This window comes from Myodes glareolus, chromosome 5, assembly GCF_982192425.1.
Source record: "Myodes glareolus chromosome 5, mMyoGla1.1, whole genome shotgun sequence".
Classification (NCBI taxonomy): Eukaryota; Metazoa; Chordata; class Mammalia; order Rodentia; family Cricetidae; genus Myodes; species Myodes glareolus.
The window spans coordinates 39239593-39262141 of NC_142030.1; positions in this window are offsets into that span (position 1 = coordinate 39239593).

The window sequence follows — 22549 nt, forward strand, 5'->3', positions numbered from 1 at the left end:
GAAATGCTGTGTACTCATTACTTTAAATATGTTTTTCATTAGGTAAATGAAATGCTTATGGAAGGTAATATAAGTTTAAAAGCAGAATATTGTCAAAACAAGTTTCAGAATAGATTTTAAATCACTTTTTAAGAAAATCAGTACATATTCATTGGGCATAGTGTAGAGTCAGAATGATAATTTCTTTCAAATATGTTAGGTGCTTTAATCATATATACTCTTTTCTCCTTTCCCCTTCTGTATGTATGTATGTATGTATATAACATAAAGTATATGCATATACATAACATAAAGTATGTATGCATATAACATACTTCATATGTATGCATACATATAAACATATATGTAGAAGCAGGAGGGAGTCTGGGTGACAGAAGGGGACAAGAAATGACTACAACTGAAGATCATATTAAGGGAAATATATCAGATGAATACAATATTCTCTCTAATTTGGGAGTCTAATAATTCATTGTACATACAAAAAACATAACTATGGATGTGCATTTGTACAATGAATTATTAGACTGCAGGACAGAAACTTCAGTCAACAGTGAAAGGACACTTAATTTGGCTCCATAATTTGACTATCGGAAATAGTGTTACAGTCAATATGGATTACAGATACTTGTAGGGAATATTTACTTAAAGTACTGTGAGTGTGTCAATTTAACCAAAAGTATATTAAAAAGGAAGAGGGGACAAAAATTACTTCTCTATGCATTCCCACCAGAAAGAGAAATGGAAGTCCTCCATTTTGACTCAAATGATTAAAATATCTAGGGTCTGCCCTCTCTCACAACACTCTGCTGAACATCTTTCCATTATGCGTCTGTCTTAAGTTAAGGCTCTTTCATTTATCATGTGTTCATGAAAACACCAACTGTGTTTTAGAGTCACCCCATTTTTTCCTGACAGGGATGCACCAGTCTTTCCAGCACGTCTTTTTGGTACTCAGAATTTCAGACTCACACTCTTCCACTATTTCATGTTTCTTAGGAGAAACATATCTCACTTCCTATTTCCCTTTTCCCTTTCTTGTCTACAGAACTTTGAATGTCATCTAATTTCCAACAACGATGAACAATAGTTTCTATGGCTCTGCATCTCCCTATCATCTGGAACTGTCGGTATACAGAATTTGAACTATTTTATCTTACAGCCGAATATAGGCAGTAGAGATTGTGTAGCTTATGTCAAGAATAAAAGTGAAGAATCATCTTTTCTCAAAGTCAGAAGCCCATAGGAAATAAACAGAGCATTTTTCATCCATTATATCTTTTACTGGGTCTTTATTCAAATAGGTTCTCTGTTTGCTCTTTCTGAAATAGAGAATCTAGCCACTTATGCAGCAATCTTCTTTTCCTCTGTGCTTCATTTATCCTCCACAGGTTTCTTTTCTATGGGCTTCTTTCTTTTCATAATCTGTGGGCTGTCCCTATTCTCTACACCTCCTTCTTTGACTTGCCTTTTAGGGCTATTGCTGCTTTCTGTACCCAGAACCTGTGATCTGACCTATAGGAGGATGGTGTACTGGGCATAATCTTTGCATGTGGGTTCAAGTTCAAAATTTACTCTTTTCTTCAAGACTCCTATGATGACTTTCATTCTTGCTTCTTGAACTGCTCATTGGATTTCTGGGTTCTTCTAGACCCTGTTGCCTCTACATTAACCATCTTGTTCAAGGTACAGATATGAGTTGATAGTTAATTCTGAAGGGAAGTATCTTTAGATCAAGTGCTATAAATCTTATCTAACTTCTAGGAAGTACTTTTAATCCAAATGTAGAAATACCCTACATGTCTACTAAGAGCAGTTTTGTAATGTTTAGTTGTCTTATATTATATACAATGATACTAAGAATGTTTTTGATGGCTTTGATGAGACTACTGTCTTCATTATACATGATTCAGCATCTTCTAAGCTGAACTCCACATATTTTTGCATTCTGTCATTATCAGATCATTTGTTGAGGTATAGCCAGATTGTTTTGATGTCATCCTAGACTTTAAGTTTTATAAGCAGCAATATGACTTTCTTGGTTTTCATTTAACCACCAGCCTTATCTTTGACCTCCAAAGGAAGTTCAGGGAGTTTCTCCACACAATAATCTTTAGACATAAGCAAAGCTAGTAAGTCCAAAGCAGGCAGGGCAGAACAGATGACATATGGGTGGCATTCATTCTGTGTTGTCAATGATGCCAGGTTTTAGTTAGTGCAAACATACTGCCTCCTTGACACACATTTCCGAAGGCACCCTGCCAGGAATGGTTGATCTCATTATTTTGAACTCTGGGAATGTGGGCTAGAGTACTACTAGCATCTCTACACTCAGCACTGGTGTAGGAGGTTCTTCTTTCTATGTGTTGCTTTCATTGGTTGATAAAGAGACTGCCTTGGCCGTTTGATAAGGCAGCCCTTAGGTGGGCAGAGCAGACAGAACTGAATGCTGGGAAAAAGAAGGCAGAGTTAGGGAGAGCTGTCATGAAGTCACCAGGTTTTCCAGTCACCGAGAAGGATGCTGGTTAGACTCATGCAGGTAAGCCACAGTCAAGTGGCGATACACATTAATAGAAATGGGTTAATCAAGATGTGGGAGTTTGCCAGTAAGAGGCTAGAGCTAATGACCCAGGTAATGTTTAAATGAATACAATTTGTGTGTTATTATTTCGGGGTATAAGCTTGCTGGGCAGCAGGATACAAGCCGCTGCTTCCCTTACAACACAGCACTATCCCAATGTCATATTAATTCACTACTTAATGGTGTAGTGCTGACTGTTGTTTTATACATGCTGGTATGAATGACATCCACAATACTTGGGCAAATGAGAGCCTTGAACACAGGTAAGAGAGTGACATTTTGTCAAATTACATGCCTTTCCAAAGTAAGCCAAGATGATGGTAGAACCTTGCAGGAGTAGGCAGCCATTGAGGGGTCCAACTTGAGGCATGTGCCAGGAAAGGAAGCCCATACCAGACACTACCTATATGGACAGCAACTAGAGGCAAAACAGCCCAAAGATCTAGAATATAAATGAAAGAACTGGTTAAAAAAATAATAAAATAAATAAATAAAGTGGATGAAATGATTTCTAATGATATTGAGCTATATTCATAGATTAGTGTTTAGCCCTTTCATCATTGGGCAGGCTTCTTTTAGCAACTGATGAGAACAGATGCAGATATCTACAACCAAACATGATGCAGAGCTTGGGGAACCACACAGAAAAGGAAGAGGAAGGATTTTAGGAGCCAGAGAGGTAGAGAACCCCAGGGAAATATGGCTCACAGAATCAACTAAATAAGACTTATAGGGGCTCACAGAGAGTAAAGTAACAGACAGGGAGCCTGAATGGGTCTGACCTGGGTCCTCTACATATATGTTAGGATCTATAGCATGGCATACTTGTGGGAGTTGGGGTGTCTTTGACTCTTTTTGCTGCTCACAGAATCCTTTTCTTCCTACTGGATTGCTATGTCTAGTCTTGATATGAGGGTTTGTGCCTAGTCTTTCTGTTACTTGTCATGGTGAATTTGGTTGATATCCCTGGGAGGCCTGTTCTTTTCTAGAGGAACATGAGGGAGAATTGGATTTTGATGAGAGGGAATATTTGTGGAGGTACAGAAAGGGGGGGAGGAAGGGAAAACTGTAGTCTGAATGCAATGTATAAGAGAAGAATATATGTATAAAAACCCACATGCCATGATGAGAAAAGAAGGTCAAGCTCTTTTCCGCCCTGTTGTTCCTTTGGAAAAATATTTCTTTTTTAAAAAAGACTGAATAATTAAAGAAATTTCTTTAGAGAAATACAGCCTGCTTTGCTCTGTGGCAAAGAACCTGCTTAGTATCATTGAGGTACTGATTTCAGTTTACAGCAGCACCAAACAGCTAAAGTTTCAAAAAGTCTTTGAATAAGTATTCTAGAAGTAAAAAAAATGGACTGTTTTCAACATGCTGAGATTATTTTCCCCCAGTGTTGAGTTGAATAAAATGTGTTCTTTACAACGATAAATTCTAAAACTATATGGAAAGTGTTAATCCTGGCAGTGGCTGGAAGATCCAAAAATTATGAACTGATAATCTCTATCCTAATTCCAATCTCTTTACTTTTAACACCCTGGGAGGGCACACTGTTCCACTTCCAAAATTTTCGTTTGAAAGCAAAGGTTATATCATTAGATCTCTACAGGAAGGTGCAGAGCCTCATAACATTGCTAAGATAGGAAAATTTCACTTCACTATTTGGGATTTTTAAAATGATGGATGTTTCGCATAGTTTCAAATATAAAACACTCCTGTTGGAATTTGTAAACTTGCTGAATCTTAGATAACATGTCTGGCAATTATTGAGGGTGAATATAGAAAAAGAATGACTATACAAGGAGATAGGCTCTTGGGTCACTGTGAGTGCTGCATAGAGACGTGGTTGATAAACTTCCAGTCCTCTGTGTTAATTTTTCTGCTTACATTGATTGTAACCATTTCTGGAATATTTTTAGATGCTTCTTTCAGTTACTCACTAAATTGTGTTGAGTTGAACTTTAATAAAAGACCTAACAATAGCATAATTCTCTATCAATTTGTAGTTAGTGGATAAAGTAGTTGCAATATTGAATGCAGAGAAAGCTGAATAAGGTTATTAGCAACAGAAAAGAAGCTGAGCAGAATTGAAATTGTGGAGGCTACAATATAAGGGAACACCTATAGAATGGCAGTGAGGAGAAAAACAAGAATAGTTAAGTACTGTAGTGCAATCTGTCAGGTCTGGCCCGACTTGTTTTTACATTCCTGAAAAGGGGAGTGAGGACTGAGGAAAGGAATAAAAAATAGACAGAAGATAGAGTCAGGAGGGCTTCCAGTGAATATTGTAATGACCTTATTATTCGTAGTCCTTACATACCCCAATCAAGGAGGGAGGACAAAGACTTCCTTTCCATGATACAAGGAACAAACAAGTGTATTTACCTCCTTCCACCTCAAAACACCTGGTAACCATTCCCTAAGTCAAACATCCTGTTGTCTGATTTTCAGCCTTTTTAGATAGCAAAGCTATCAAAGTTTTTTTTTTGTTTTTTTTTGTTTTGATTTTTTTTATACTATAAATGGAGCATAAGGAAAATGGTAACTAAAGAATAGCTCTGGATTGGGGTCAGTCACAAAGGAGACAGAGCCATTTAGGGAGATACAGTTTGCATTACATTCTGGCCTTCAGATTGCCACATACCATTGGAGCCATGTAGCTTGAAATGCACTGGTCAGGTGATCAAGGAAGCATAAGCAGAAAGCCTGTGTCTGATCTTTCACTGTGATCCCTATGGGGAAGGCAAAATGTAGCAGATCAGTCTACTTTGGGCTCATTAGTTTGAACTACCTTGGTAGGCTTGGTACTATCAGGTGACTTTTCTTGCCTGAAATTTGTACCCAGGTCTTCTGGAGGATAGGAGTCAACTCTATGGAAGAAGTCTGATTTGGGGTATTTTACTTTGCATAAGAGAGATATGTAATGGCTAGACCCCTTATCTATTGCTTAGATTACATACCCCTGTGATCATTCTCTACTCAGTACAAAATCCTTCATTATATAAAAATATAATTGTGGAAAAATATAAACACAATGATGAGGTAACTAAGAAGTATGGCTAAATTGTCTGAAATTTAGGAGACTTGGAATTTTAGATATTTTTGGCTTGTAGGAAGAGACCCTATCACATACATTGGAGACACTCTTTACCCCAATGGTGTTGGGAATATCTTTTTCTAGGAGAAACATTGCTAGCTTGGACTCAGGGTTCAGAAAGAACAGAAAACTTTAGGAGGTTTTCACAAGACCTCACATCCTACTACAATCTATCAAGCTAATAACACTACTCTGCTTCCAACACTTGGCTGCTGTCATGAAAAGGGAAAGAAAGTTCTGGAAGTGGAAACAAAAACTCAAAGTTCTGAGCCTGGAAAGCAAGTGATCCATAGATCATGGATTCAATGGATCGATAAAATCCATTAACTTTAATATTCTCTGGTTTCTTGCAAAACTTCTATATGTCAATGCTTTCTAGAAATCTCATACTTGTTTTAGTCTACACACATTTATCTTCTGAAAGAGAATGTATTCTGGAGAATTAGAATAGTTCTGGTGGGCAAAAGGAAGATTTCATGCCAGTTGTCGTTAAGAATGGGATGATTAAAGGCACAGGAAAACCTGAAATGCATTTCAGGGAGATACGCCAGAGTTTTATAATCAAGACTTAAGGAACAGACATGTTGCTAAGAAAGATTATCAGGGAATGTCACAGGAAAAAGCAAAATTACTTGTTAGATCTCTCTGTGGGTAATTGGAGGGAAGCAATCAGCAGTGGCATTTACCATACCACATCATTGCTATTTTTGTATTGCTAAGTATTTATTGATGAGATAGGTTAGTGTCAGTTTATCACAATATAGCACGTCTTATCTGTTATGTGATTTTTCAAAGCTTGAGCCTTCAAAATTGGGCCCATTATAAGACTCTTGTGTTTACGCTTCAGTATATATTTATTCTAACGCCTCCATTCAGTTATTGACTTATAAGCCAACATCTAGAGGAAGAAAAGACAGGACAGAGTTGATTATAATGGTGTAAAAAAGCACAGCTATCAAAGATGCAGGGAAAAGATTGAGAACTATGTATGTGTGCCTTGCCAGCAGCAAGTGAGCATTTGCTCTCTCTCTCTATGTGTGTTTTAAATTGGTTTTCTTTCACGGTGTTTGTGAGATTTCTCATTTACTGAACAAGGTGACAACCCCATTGTCACAATTGCTGAGTTCATGAAGCAAAACAGATATTCCATCTACAAAATGAATGCAGTGACTTCAGATTAATTAGATTCCTTTTCAGATGATAAACATCAAAGGAAACACTGTAATTCATGTACCTGGGGACTGATGTGGCAGGAACACAACAGGAGCTGCCTAGATTCTTGAGCCACAGGTCTGAGCAGCGGATCTGTGCTGAAAATTTTTGACCTTACATGTAACTTTCAGAGCAACCCAGCAGAAGCTTTATAACCTTCCAGATTTAATAAATACTCCTGCTACTGTTTATGCTCAGATGCAAACAGGCGCAACTTGCATATCTGCTTGGGCGCTCATTCTTTCCTCTTGGCATGAAGCCAAATATTTAACATGAATTTACAAGTCATTTACACAGGCTCAGACTATTTACAAGGTGACTAATTGCTTCGTTAAGGACAAGGTCTGAATATTATATGATTTATCACTAATAATTTTAGTTAAAAGGACTAAAAGAATCTAACCATGTGAAGTACCAAGAGGAAAGCTTAATTTTTTTATGAATTTCCTTATGTTTGAGCGGTCTTTATCCTAGCGTTCGGACTATCTTTGAACTTGTATCTTTTGTCAGTGGAAAGTACAATAATCTTTTATCTCTTCCTCATTAAGACAACTATGATATCTTATTTTAAATTAATTTTGAAAGGCATGTGATTAGTTGATTTACTTTTTCCATCAAATTTAACCTCAGATAAGCACAGGCTAAGAAATAAATGAAGTTAGGGCTCATTTTCACACACTTCCCATCATGCACCTTACAGAAGCCCTCATAGCATGCTTGACAGTATTCCTCACCTTTCTTCAGAAACAAACACTACTATTAGTGTCCTGTGAGTAGAGGCAGGGCTAGGTACCATGGAGGTTTGCTTCCTTCATCTTTGAAGTGTATGTTGAACACAGCATGCCTTGGACAGCTAGCTACCACCTCCACTGAAGAAGGAGCTGTTTGCATCAATGAGCTCCAGAAATTCATAATTTTGACAAACCAGAGGGAACTATAATTGTGACCTCTCATTTCACTAGATGTTCCAGCTAAACCCTTTTGATCTTGTTTACTAATGTATAGAGAGAATCTCAGACAGGGTTCCTCAGCCAGAACCTAGGTCTTTGGCCAGCACTGGCAAGACTAGGTATATTGTTCCTTGGACCACACAATTCATGATATTTATAGAATATTGCACTAGCTCTCTATCTCTCAGCAGGAACCATGTAGTCTAGTGAACGTTCCTATACAATTCATATATTTGTTTCGCATTTGTATTCATGATTGCCCATGGATATAGATTATTGTGGGTAGTTTATTTTTATATAAGTGTTAAAAACTAAATTGCATACTTCCCAGCTGTGACTGAAGTGTTCATTTGTAATCATCAGCCCCGCTCCTCAATTGGTGGGAAAACATGCATCCCATACACTGTACCTAGTTTCTAATGCAACTGACCGAGGAATCCACTGGACATTTTGTTGTTCTTACATCCAGTAGATGTTTTTGTTGGTAAATGTCTTGCAATTTCTTTAGTTTGTTGTGTAGGTCAATGTTTGGTGTATGTGCATGTGTGTGTTGGGTGGTCGCATATAATCAGATGCCCTGGGAGGATGTTGAGTGTTCTGCTCTTAATATCTTAAAACAGCATTCATTATTGTACCCGATGCTAGACTGGCTGCCAGCATAACAAAGCAATCCTCTTGTCTCTACTTACTGCAGTGATAGGGAAGTAGGTGCATGGGTGACCACTCGCGGCTTTTTACCTGAGAGCTTGGAATTTAATCTCTGGGTCTTGTGCTTGCCTGCCACAGTTCTTTTCCCCTGAACATATCCCAAGTTCTCTCCCCCAATACACACTGAATATTTCCTAATTAATCTTTCTTAAATTTGCTGTCAAGTGAAAGTAACATGGTTGAGAGACTCTCCCATTAATTTATTCACTGTAACAGTCTTTCCCCATAGAATTGAGCTATTGGAGTTATTTCCTTTGTGACAGTAGATTTTTCTCTCCATTTTGTGCTCAGAGTCCCTTATATTATACATTTCTGTGCTAATGTGCAAAATTATGGCTCCTCGTGCTCTTAACATGATCTTACAATGGAAGTGCTCTGTCATCTATTCTGTATTGTGACAGCATCTGTGCGTTTCACACAGAGGGTATCTTTAATCATTCAAATTTCTAAAGTGTTCTACTGGGATGTTGATTAAAATTGAAGTAATTCTTCCCTGGAAGCATGCATATTTCTGTATAGTTCTTCTTAGTGTACTATTCAATAGATTATAGCTATAATTATTCCTGCTTTTCAAAGTGCTCACTGCTTGTTACATCAAAATATTGACACAAACATATGATATATCAAACTGTTTTGTATTTTTGTGTCAAGAGATTTATATCTATACAATTTACTCTGGTAATTGAAGTTTTCTATAAAGGTAAATACTTCTTTTGTCATTTTTCTAAAGTTTTTAGATTTGTTTTTCACAAGTAATAAAAATGTTGGGTTATTTCAGTTATCGTTGATTTTATTTTCTTTGTATGTGTGTGTATGTGTGTGCATGAATGTGTGTGTGTGTGTAAGTATTGTATGCATTTGTGTATAGGTGTACCTGTCTGTCTGTGTGCATGTGGAAGTCATAGATTGCTTCAAATGTTTCCATCTTCTGCTTTTTCAAAAATAATTTTACATATGGGTTCATTGTATTTGGATCATTCTATCCCTTCCAAATCTTCTCATTTCCCCCACAGCCCTTTTCCCATTCCTGACCTCTTTTAAATTCAATTAGTGTGATCTGCATGTGCACATGTTTAGAGCCGACCATTTAGGATTTGGAGCTCAACCCTAGAGAAGTTGGTTCTCCCTCAGGAGCCATTTACTACCAGTAGATCTCACCTAGGACTGGGCCCTGTGATGTTTTTTTCTACCCATGCTGGCATGTTGATTGGTGTAGTCTTTGCAGTTCTTGTGAAGCCAGCCATATTGTTGTGAGTTCATGGGCTCAATATCTATGTGTTTTCCAGAAAACACTATGTAGTAGTAAAGACATCTGCTCTCCAGATCTTACAACCTTTCTGCTTTGTCCAAGACGTTCCCTGAGCCTTGGAGTAGGGATTTTCTTACATGTAAGTCAGATTTGGGTATACAGACACTAGAGTGCCTTATTTTCTGCATTTTGACCAGTTATAAATATCTGTCACAGCATCCAATCTGCTTCAAAACAATCTACAATAAGATTTGAGAGCTGTCCTACTCTACAGATCTAAGGATGAGTGTTTATAAGATGCCGTGTTTATAACATGACAGTAGTAGATTCTCCTCCAGGATCTGTCTCCAGTCTCAGGTGCTGGTTTATAGTACCAGGCGTGATTTCCTGTTCTTTGATCACTGTTCCTGAGGCTGCCCCTGAATCTACTGCTGTATCAGCTACTGACAGTGGCTCCACAATCACTGCCTTGCTCTTCAGGCCGAGGCCCAGTGGATCTTTTGCATCTGTCAGAATTGCCTCTTGTCACTGCCACCAAATGTACTTTTAAACTAAATCTCTATTGTCCTATTTGGCAATAAAGAGTTGGGAGTAAGATGCTGCTAGCTCAGAGAGGCTGAGAAGCAACCATCAGACCGTCCTATCTAGGCAGCAACCCAGCAAGAGTGTCCTTCCAAACCTTCAAACCAAATAAGACTGCCGGACTCAAAGTCCCTCCCTATTACTTCCTGTGCATCTCTCTGTCTTCTGGCCTCCCTGTGACTCTCGATGACTACTTTCTGTAGACGACTTGCTGGCTTCACCTTCTCACCGAAGGTTGATTTTATTTAATTATCACAGTCTTGGAGTTCACTATGTGATCAAATATCCCACAACAAGTTCTTCCAATTGAGTAGGTTTTCTGTCTAATCAGACTCCTGTTGGTTCTATTTCCATTATTTATCAGTCCAGTTGTAATGGTTACTATGCTTACAGCTAGATTGAAATAGATTGGAATGTTGCTTCTTTCTTTCTTTCTTTTTTCTTTCTTTCTTTCTTTCTTTCTTTCTTTCTTTCTTTCTTTCTTTCTTTCTTTCTTCCTTTCTTCTTTCCTTCCTTCCTTCTTCCTTCCTTTCTTTCTTTTTTTCTTTCTTTTTTTTTGAGACATTGAATCTGGTGCTTTCAAAACTTCCTGGACTAGCAACCCTGTAACATACCCATCTTCTTTTTCCCTCCCTCCAGTGCTGGGGCTACAGATTAGCTCTGCAAAGTTTGTCTTTTATGTAGGTGATACACATCTAAACACAGGTCTTGATGCCTACACAGCGAACACTTTACCCACTGAGCTGTCTACCCCAGCCCATTTTCTCTTACTTGAATTGTAAGGGCTTTGCAAGGTGGTTCATGATGACAACCCAAGCACAAATCAAGCAGAACCAAAAAGACCACAGGTTCCTAGCCAGCCTAAGCTAGGATTAAGACCCTCACTCAGAACCCCAAATTCTTTACAAGAAACAGTACTTTAATTTTTAGCAAAAACCAAATACCTCTTAAAAGATATTTATTCTAGAGCAGGAGGGTGCCTGTGTTTCATATACAGGTGATACTTAGCATCCTCCACTTCTCTCTTCCTTAAATGATAAATATAAAATATGGTAAGTATCTCCAACTGTGTTACATTAGCCTATTTATCATTATTTCTACTGAAATGATCAGCATATTAAGAGAAAAAGATTATTGTGAGGTATCAGTTCACAATCAGGCAGTAAGTCACCTGTAAGGAATATGTGATCAAAATGACTGCTCATTTAGCGGTGAGTACAAGTTGAATTTCACATGTCTCATGATTATTATCAATCTCAAAACTAATCACAATAGTAATGATCAAACTTAAAAGAATTCTTGAAATTCAAACTAATATTTTAAAAAAATAAATGAATAAAAGAATCTGAGAAAAATGAGCAAGAAAGATAAATTATGGATAATGGTCACGTGTGAATAATTACAAGATATTAAATATAAAGTTATATAGAAAGTAAGGTACTGGAAGCATTGGTAAATGTTTCAAGACTATGTTTCTACTGAAAAGCATTTAAAGTGCCACAGATATAAGGCTTTATACTTGTGGAACATCTTAGACATTATTCAATAAGCACAGGAGACAAAAAGTCATATGCTATCCATGGACATTAGTCATGTAAACACTGTTCAGGTGAGGGTGTACCAGATAACCACAGTATGTAGATGTACATGCACATGTATAACGTACAAATCATCTACGTTTGCAAGTTCTATCAATAATCTTTACACAATAACAATGCTGCCTAGTAATAATTTCTTGGGAAGGATGCATATGAGTTGACTTTGTCTAATTTTAAAGAAAATGAAACAGAAAAGTGCAGTGGCACTGTATAACATTTTAGTAGCAATGTCGTAAAAGGCAAGAAATATTTTAAATTTGATGTAATAGATGTCATATGTTAAGAATGCCTCAAAATATTTAACATTTTGTGATTGAAGGTTCATGTTTGTGGGTACATATGTGTACAGGAGCATATGTCTACATATATGTGGGGAGTGGGTGCATGTGTATGTGTGCTTGTTTGTGGAGGCAGAGTTTGACACTAGGTGACTTATCTGCTTTTCACTTGTATTTCAGAAGGAAATGCTCACACTGAATCGAAAGCACATAGGTACAACTAGTCTAGATAGCCATGCTGCTTCCAGGATCCTTTACTTCTGCCTCCCAGGGCTGGGTTATTGGTGAGATGTCATACCTGCAAAGCATTTATTTAATTTCTGGGATCTAAACTGTCACCCCATGCCTGTGTGAAAAATACTTTCAACTGAGACATCTCCTTACTCCTGTAGAACTTTAAGACAATTCTGAGGCCATTTCTGAGCCCTCTCAGTCTTAGTGCCCTAGTGCTTCTTCCCACGCCCTGGGAATCTAACAACTATACATGCGCATACTGAAATGTTGGGAACTTTCCATCTCCCTGAGCCCTTGTGAGTGTTTTCCAAATAGATCTCCATTCCTGAAATTGGGACAAGATAACCCACAGATGTCCACGGATGTTTTGACTCAGTCCCTGAGAAAGGGGCAAAGTAATCCTAAAATGTTCCCTCTTACCTCATCTGATCTGGCAACCACTCTCCAGCCAATTATTGGTAAAAGCCCTTTAAATAAGCCAATCATAATAGTTAAAGGACTCCCCCTCCCCATTTTGTTTCTGTGGCTTTTTACTTTAAAAGTAGCCTGTACAAGCCATTCGGGGTCTTTCTGACTTCTCAAATGCTGAAAAACCCTGTCATGACAGAATTAATAAAATACTCATGCTTTTACATCAACTAGAGTGTGAGAGATGGTCTCTAGGGGTGACTCCTCCTGGTAGTTCCTAAAATGGGATCTAAGATCTCAATCACAAACAGCTTTGGTTGCTTTAAAACAGATCTCAAGACTTTAGTTTACCTGTTGACTGAGGTCTGAGCCCAACACAAATTAGATACTACTTTTGACTTTCAAAGTCTCACTAACTCAGGCAACTACACATATGAAATGACAAAATGATCCAAAGTGTTGCCCACCTTCAAGTCTTTTCTCTCTTCACTCAAGTTATTTGCTCTGTTCCTCCATTTCTCCACTTTAGGTTTTACCAGCTCAAACTTATAAACTTAATTCTGAAAACTCTCATATGCTAATTTGATTTATTATCTCCATTCTGACTTAAATAGAGAACCCTCTACAGACAAATTGTCTTCTGCTGTTTAAGCGAGGAAGCTAGGTTTAGGATGTAGGATTTGGCCCTCCAACTTCAGATACAAAATTAAAGCCAGACAATTATCTACGGGACCCCAACCCTGGTAATCCCTTCTCCACTTCAAGCCACCCACAACCTCAAACTCCTGCTGCAACAGAGCAGTCTCCACTTCCTCAAAGAGACTGCAGCCCTTCAATTGTTCTGATTAAAAGAACAATTCTACTTTGAGTGATACCTTTCTCATACCGTTTGTTTACATATCAGCTTGATCAAGCTGATCTAATGCACTGGGACTTAACAGAATCCCCAGTGTAGTACCCAAACTGTTTCTATTTATTCCCTCACATTTCTGTTCCCAGTTTCCACAGGTCTACCCTGTATTATCTGTTTCCATCATGTAAATCTTTCGTTTTAATGTTGTACACATGTAACAGTGTCCATCTAATTAAATAGATTTCAGCAACTTTATCCTATTATTATTATCTCTTTTATAAGTGTTTACTACTATTTCTAATTAGTTCAGTGTTATTGCAAATTTTGGTGTTTTCTAATTTTTTTATTACCACAAACAGCTGTAAACTGAATAGCCTTGAAGTTAATTAAGTGAAAACTTTGACCATATGTTTAATTATTTCCTTAGGATAAATTTCTAGTAATTGAATTTGGTTCATTGTTTATACATATAGTTATAGTCTTTGATATATATTATCAAACTACTCTGCACATTGTTTGTATATATTAAAATAGCTCCAGCCAAGACCAGGTGCTAGTGAAAAAAGTAAAAGTAAAATTATGTCATTGCTATTATTTCCATTTCAGAGTAAGTTGTGAAATTTCTTAATAATTTTTGCCAAAAATGTAGCCAGCTATCTAAGTAGCATTGTTAATTAAGCCAGTAGACAAAGAAAAAAATAACAATTAACAGAATATGATACACAGAGAAAAACAATAAGATATGCAGTTAATTCATAGCCTTAAAATTCACTTCGGAGATGAGATACACAGATGTCTCTATTTTTGGACACCAGTACTTTTCACATAAAACCCTACATGCCAGTGTGTTTCCTTTCCCTTGAACTGTATATGGAAATTCTTTAAAGTACAAAGAACAACCATGGCAGAAGAAAACAGGACAAATTATCTTCCTTAAACTGTATATACATTGTGAATTGTGGCCAAAATATTTGAAAATTGTTCATAGATCATCTCTGTAGTTAATTGAATAACAATATTCCCATAGACTCATATATTTGAATGCTTAGATATCAGGGAATGGCATTACTTTAGAAGGATAATGGGGTGTGGCTTCCCACCATGATTACAATGGACTAAACCTCTGAAATTGTAAGTGAGCTCCAATTAAATTTATACACACACACACACACACACACACGTGTAGGAGAACACTATTTATTCATGGCCTTCCAAACATAAAATAATCACACAGAAATTGTATTAATTAAAGAACTTCTTGACCAATCACTTAAGTGCATTGCTTGCTAGTTCTTATATCTTAAATTAACCCATTTCTATTATTTTATATTTTAATATTAATTTAATATATTCTAATATTTATATTTTATCACAAGGCTCATGGTTTACTGGTACCCACACATAAGCATTTTTCTCCTCCAGTGACTACATGGTATCTCCCTGACTCCACCTTCTTTTCTCCTCTATTTCCTTGGAATTCCCACCTTACTCTATTCTGCTTAGCTACTCTCTGCAAAAGCTTTATTCATTAACCAATAAAAGCAATACATATACAGAAGGTCTTCCTATATCATTTCTCCTTTCCTTTTCATATAGAAGAGAAGGTCTTAGCTTTAACATAGTAAAATTACATATAACAGACAGTTATCAAGAAAGAATTACAGATATAATATTTATAAGTTCTTTATCTTTTATCATAACCAAGGAAAACTATAATTACAACTATCTGTTCTTCAACTCCATGAAAAACCCTAGAAGAATATTATATTGCCTAAGTTAACAGCAAGTGCATTGTAAAGAACTTCCAAAACTCTAGAATTGAAAGAGATATCTTACTAATTGGACAGTGAACCAAAGTTCTTCTGTAACATTTGAACATCCATCTTCAGCCTACAGGCTCATAGTATCTGGCAGACTATTCCATGAAGCAGGAAATTTTAAAAACAGTTCCACCTATATTGGCAATTTGTCAATCACTTTCTTCTGTGCCCTGCAGAATGTCTAGCAGACTCTTGCGTGAAGCAGGAACCCTGAAGGATTGTTTCACCTTTAGGCAAGTTCAGCTGTCATTTTTCTGAGGATCCTGATGTCCAGTTCATACAGCATAATATCAAGCAGTCCAGGCAAGAACAGTTTCTTGCCGAAATGGTTAACCAAGTTCATTAGCAGCCTCTTCAATGCACATTATCCTGTTGAAGTAGACTGGTGCTGCCAGGAGCAGATGTGTCTCATTGTCACGAAAAGCCCTAAGTTCTTAATAATTTTAAAGGCCATATTCTGTTGGTTTATGAAAGGTTTGAAGAATACCTATCCATCTGAAATATATTTCTGTACATCTAGAAGACCTAACTAACATGAGTACAAGCTTGGTTATTATGTATGACTATCTATTAACCTATCTTTTTTGATTATACATTACATTTTGAAATAAGCTGAACAAACACAATACATTATACATTAACAAAATTGACCTTAAATTTGTATAAATTATTCAAGATCCATACCAATGCAAAGTATTCAATTCTATAGCATATCCCTTTTTGGATGTAAACAAATATTTGTAAACAATAATTGGGAATTTCGGCATAGTTTTCCCCAAACTGCTTTCTGCTTTTTGTTGAGCAAAGTAATTTTGGGGTTTGTGGAGACCTTTCAGGTGATCTTGATCCATCAGATGACAATAGCCTACAAGCAAACTACAGTTCACATCTTCCATGGAAACAAAAGAAGAACTTCTTTTCCAAAGCAACATATCTCTAGACCCAAATTTTGGAGTCAAAATACCTTTGAGATATATATGGTGGTTTTGCTTAGCAGTCTCTAGAATCAAATATCTTTCTGTAGTCAAAAATTTCAAAGAAAGCACAATATACATAATCCAGATTCTGCATATATTCCATTTTATGTGGTTTATTTTTTACTCTATTACTTTTTCTCCACATTTAATATTCATTGTTTTTATATTTCCTTCTTTAGTTTATGACACTCTGTATTCTTTTATATTAGTTTTACTGTTTCTTTATTCTTTTTCTTCTCTCTCCCAATCCTACATATATTTATTTAACACTATGACCCATTTACAGGTCTTTTTTTTCATCTCAATCTTTCATCTGTAATATTTTCTGACCAGGATCACTTCTTAAAGTGCTAGGCAGAGTGGCTAGGACTAAGGTTACTTTGCCTTTTTGTCTTTTGCCAGTCCAACATGGCAGAGGCATGGTCACCACCTCTATAAGTCATGTACATTGCTCCAGCTCCAGGGTCACAGTGGGTCTATGTTACCATTAAACAAGTTGTAGCACTCTGTTCGCACACCTAATTTAAATGCTCAACCTCCTAAAATAGCCAGAGCTGTTTCTGCCACTAGAATGAACCAGGAAACCTTCTTAAAGGAGATGTGCCCCTGCATGCTTCTAGCAAACAGAGCCCAAGCAAGAAAATGCTGATACCATGAAGCCATATTGTGTGTGTGTGTGTGTGTGTGTGTGTGTGTGTGTGTGTGTGTCTAGACTTCTTTCCCCAGCTCCCTCAGGTTTTATGCGGATGTAGTTAGCCCGCTTTGGCATGCCAATCTGTAGCCGAAAAGGGGAAATGGTGTGGAAGTCCATCTGTATATGTGTTGCTTTTATTGGTTAATGAATAAAGCTGTTTTGGTGAGAGGCTTAGCAGAATAGAACAAGGCAGGAATTCCAAGAAGATAGAGGAAGAAAAAAGGCAGAGCCAGGGAATGCCATGTAACCACAGGAGGAGAAAGATTCTTGTACACTGGTATCAGTAAACCACGAGTCTTGTGGTAAGATATAAAATTATAGAAATGGGTTAATTTAAGATATAAGAGCCAGATAGCAATATGCTTATGCGATTGGCCAAGCAGTTTCTGTGTTATTATTTTGGGTCTAGGCAGCTGAGAATGGAAAATACATATATAGTCACTGCACAAATACATTTATATGCTTCCTATAATAAGGATTAGGTAAAGATTTGGTTTGTAAATAAAACATTGACTTCCTTTAAAAATGTTTATTAATATCAATTTTTGTGTGTGTGTGTGTGTATGTGTGTGTGTAGTTGTATGTCTGTAACTGCTGTTATCTGTGCAGGCAAGAAAAGGATATCATATTCTCTGGAGTTGGAATTACACATAGTTGTCAGGCATCCAACATTGGTGCTAGGAACATAACTCATGACCCCTGGGAGAGCAGTAAGCAAACACACTTAACCTCTGAGCCATCTCTCTAGCTCCTGAAAATATGCTTTCTAATACAGGTTTAAACACTTCAGATTTGTTGACTATTCCTGCAATTAAATAATGTCTACTTATTGACATCAGCTTTAAATTAAGTAAAGCTTATAAGGAAAGTCTTCTATGTTGTTAGTGCCTAACTGCTCAATGTCATCAAAACAAGTTGACATATAACTCCTACTTTCATTGACCAGTCAGTTAGCACATAGGCCAGTGACATGAAACATAGTACCAGAAACTTCTTTACCGAAGTCCTGGGCTTTTACATTTTTTCAGGAGGAAAATTCATACATCAAAAAAGGATAAAAGAGCAGGTACTTCATTTTTCTCCATATATTTGAATATGTTATAGTCATAAATATTATATTTTAAGAAACTAATTCTCAGACATTAACTCATTTTCCTTATAAATACCATACTTTCAAATACCTAATCTTAATTGATTTAAGAGTGACGACTGTGAGCCTCTTGCCCTTGAGAAGGATGCCTTCCTATAGTCTTAATTTGGATTTAAATGAGCCCATCCATTTTTCAATGATCTGATGTTTAATAATGCTTCTTTGCATGGGATCAAATTTCAACTATATTAATTCTGCTTACTTTGTGTGAATATGCACCATCTGATAAATGGATTACAAAAGTTATACTCATTAATCAAAGGCCCATGACATGACCAAAGCAAGGATAATGAAGATTGACACATTGTGAAACCTTGAGGAAATGCTCTCTATCTTAACCGGAAATTTTCTGCTCTTTGTACCAGTGAATGGGAAATAAGTCTCTGAATGCAGCTTCAGAAGCCATGTACCATCAAGCCAGCTTTATAGTTCTGTGCTATAGCAACCTCTTCAAGGGAAAAAAAAAAACCAAAACATCCATCTTGAAGTGTAGCTTATTAGGAAGTAGGGCATTTAAATAAAGGTGAAACATACCATTCTACAGAAAAGGTTTTTTTTTTTTTTTTTTGAGGTAAACAACATGAAAGCTGCAGGAAGTTTCTGAAACCACTTGCATTCACTAGGCTCTTACCTCCCTAAGCATATATAAGCTATAAGGGCTGCACAAGACACTCTAACATGAGTTTCACTACCTGCAAGAGGCTAAGATCAGCTGAGCCACCTGGAAAAAAGCAGTAATAAGCTGAACTACTCAAAAGAGAGTTTCTAACTTCTTGAATGCCCTATGGATCGATCAGTGTTTTCCTGGGCTCCAGTTTTCATGAGTTATCCATGCTGGGGTGAGGTTGTTATGACAAAGTAATCTTTAAGTCATTTCTGCTCTTGTAAGGAACTCTATCCACACTCCTAGAAGGAACTCCAATAAAATTCATGATGGATTTGCCAGTATCCTTACTTGGTCTATTACTCTTTCTCTACTTGGGATGAGTAGATTTGTGTGTGTGTGTGTGTGTGTGTGTGTGTGTGTGTGTGTGTGTGTATGTATGTCTATGAAACAAAATTATCACAAAATAATTTCCAAATTTGGAACTTTGTTCCCTAGAAATTGTGTTAGTACCCCAAAGTCCTTGGCTTCTATCTGGTATCTGAATCCTAGTTCTGCTCTCTGCTGAGCTAATGTCTATGCTTCCATCACTGTGAGTCACAATCCACACACTATGAAGAACAACTTTAGATTTCTGTCCAAACACCACTGTAGCAGTATAGAAGAATAATTACATAAGGATAGTTTTTCTCTAATATGATTGCAATTATCATACAATAACCCAGATTATATCAGTGAGAAAACCATGATTCAATAAATGATAAACATTTTCCTTGAATTGAAAAAAGAAGGTTTTAGGCTCACAACTTTGATCCTTAGCTAGGATTTAATTATGTGGCCATGTTGCTGTGTTTATTTTGAGATATTTCTTCTGTTTGTGTATATAATTTTAATTTCCTTAAAGTTTTAAAAAATTTAGGTAAGAACCAATATAAAAAATATATTCAGTGACTACTACTTTAAGCAACACGATAAGCTTCATGAGATTGGTAGGCTTATAAATAAAGTTTTAGAAATAAATCCTGACCTAGAAAGTTCCCTCCATGCATTCTTCAGTAGATATATGAAGTGTCATTTATATAGAAAGGTGTCATTGGGATTCCTCCAAACCTGGTTCTCCTATCCTACTTTTAGAAAACCTGCCTTCTCCTACACTAACAGATGATGTGCAGCCCTTTATTAACATTGCATCTTTGTCATTAGGCTTATTATCCCACTATTAAATTGCAATGTACACATGATGTCACATCTTAATTTTTCAACAAATCCAGAACTTGCACAGAAAAGCACTAAACTATTTTAGTTTTTTAAATTTCCACTTCAACTTCTAAAACACAGTTGTAAATTAATGCTCCTTGAGTTTTCCCCAATATTTGATGCTGTCTCTTTATTTTACTCATTCTTATTAATTCTAATTTTGGTCAGCTTCAAGGCAAAGGTATTGCAACTTTAGATCACATGAAAAGTTGGCATAAAAAAGAATAAATTTACAAATTCATTCATTGGCAACACTGTTCCAAGTTGTCTGTTAGCCTGGGGTTTCATAAGTGTAGAGTTTAGCTGCATCTGACTTTTCTCTCATCATTTCATGAACATAGAATTGGAAAACATACAGAAAATCAACTATCAGTTTGAGAAAAAGCCTGAGTACCTGAAATTATCAATGATACTCTAACAAATTTTAGACACATACCAACAGAGATGTAATCTAGGGTTATTTGATTGTGAGCAAAACTTAACAGTTGAAGGTATGGAGAGAAATGAAAGGCTGGTATGCAAAAAGTACTTCAATTCGTAAAAGTGTATGTGATAGATGCTAAGAGATCCAGCCCAGAAAATTGTATATGGAGAATATCTATTATTTGAGAGATGACACCTTATCAATTAGTAATTGGGGAATTTGACTAGTCAATCAATAGTATCTTATTTTGTCAATCTATAAAATATTTCACTGCAAGCTCTTAAATTTGTTTCTAAATGACTCATTAATTACATTTCTCTTTTAGGGAGAAATCATAACATGCCTTTTTAGCAAACTGAGAACTATTTAAACAGAGAGGCCACTGCACGTGGGAAAAATGTTGCCTATTGTGTGCTTCATTTGTGTAGTACTGAAACATAGAAATCACATTATTATTACAATGTGCAACATATCACTAATGAAGAAATCAATAATCTCCACAAATGCATGCTTTTACTTTTTGAGTATTTGAAGTAAAAATGAAGAAATTATTTTAGTAATTGTAATTGGTCATACAGGAGGAACTGGGTTATCAAAATATAGTGAATTTGCATTTTTCTGAGTACACATCATTTAATTGCACATGTAGCAATTGCATAGAAGTTAAAAGAAAACCCAGAATAAAACTTGGAGTAACACATGTGTGTTTTGGTGTGATTTTGTAGATTGAAATATATATTCACTCAAACAATAGGCACTCTATGTGACTTATATTTGCTATAAAGGTCCATGGTCCTCTTGTATCAGTGGGTGAACGCACCCTTCGCGGTCCTGACTTCCAGTGCTCCAATGTGGGTCTCCGTCTCTATCTCCATCCATCGTCAGATGAAGGCCCCCTCTGATTTTGCTTTCCTTGCTCACGATCTCCCTCCCTCTGCTTCTCATTTGGACCTAGGGAGTTAAGTCCAGTGTTCCAATGTGTGTCTCTGTCTCTATCTCCATCCATCGCCATATGAAGGTTCTGTGGTGATATGCAAAATATTCGTCAGTATGGTTATGGGCCAAGGCCAGTTCAGGCACCCTCAGAAGAGTTCACTGGCATAGAGAAAGCCAGCTTTCATTTTTCCTTCCTATTTATGTTTTCCATGCCTTCTGTAGTTAGGTATGACCAAATTCCCGAGAGCTTACTGGGTAATGTGGGACAATGGCTGACTCGTGAAGACACCCTTATTTTGGTCCTTTATGTTGCTTCCTTCACTACAAACAAATGCAAAAGTAAGTTCTGGCCGTGAGAGATACTGGAACATAGTATATTTTAAAGAAACAGAGCACCTTTACAGCAAGCAGAATCTCACTGTGTTTACACTAGAAAATATCTTGATGAGTTCTCATTATGCATTTAGGGGCATCTCGTAGTTCAATTGAGCGTTCCTCAATTACTAGTTATCAAAGTCTATTGAAAACATGGAATTCAAGAGTTATGTACATAGACTTCAACAGAGACTGGAAGAATTTAACCAGTTGTTCTCAGTTGTGCTATTGAACAGATAAGTCATTTCTCTCTGCTTAAAGGTCCTCATGAAAAAAAAAAGAGTAACAACCACCACTCTGAATAACTACTGGGGCAATGAAATGAATTTATAAGTGTGCAAGTTCTCCTTGAGGAAACAAGAGTTCCCATCAGGTAAGTGATTTTTTTGTAACCATTCTTCTGAAGATCTTTGAGATCTGAGATGAAAACACATGATCCAATGATGGAGCTAAATAAAATGTAAGAGCTTATGCTATATTGTAGAAGATGGCAGGTCAATTGGGGCATATACTACAGATACAAGATCAGGAGCTGCCCCCTCTGATGAGAAAGCAAGCAATGACA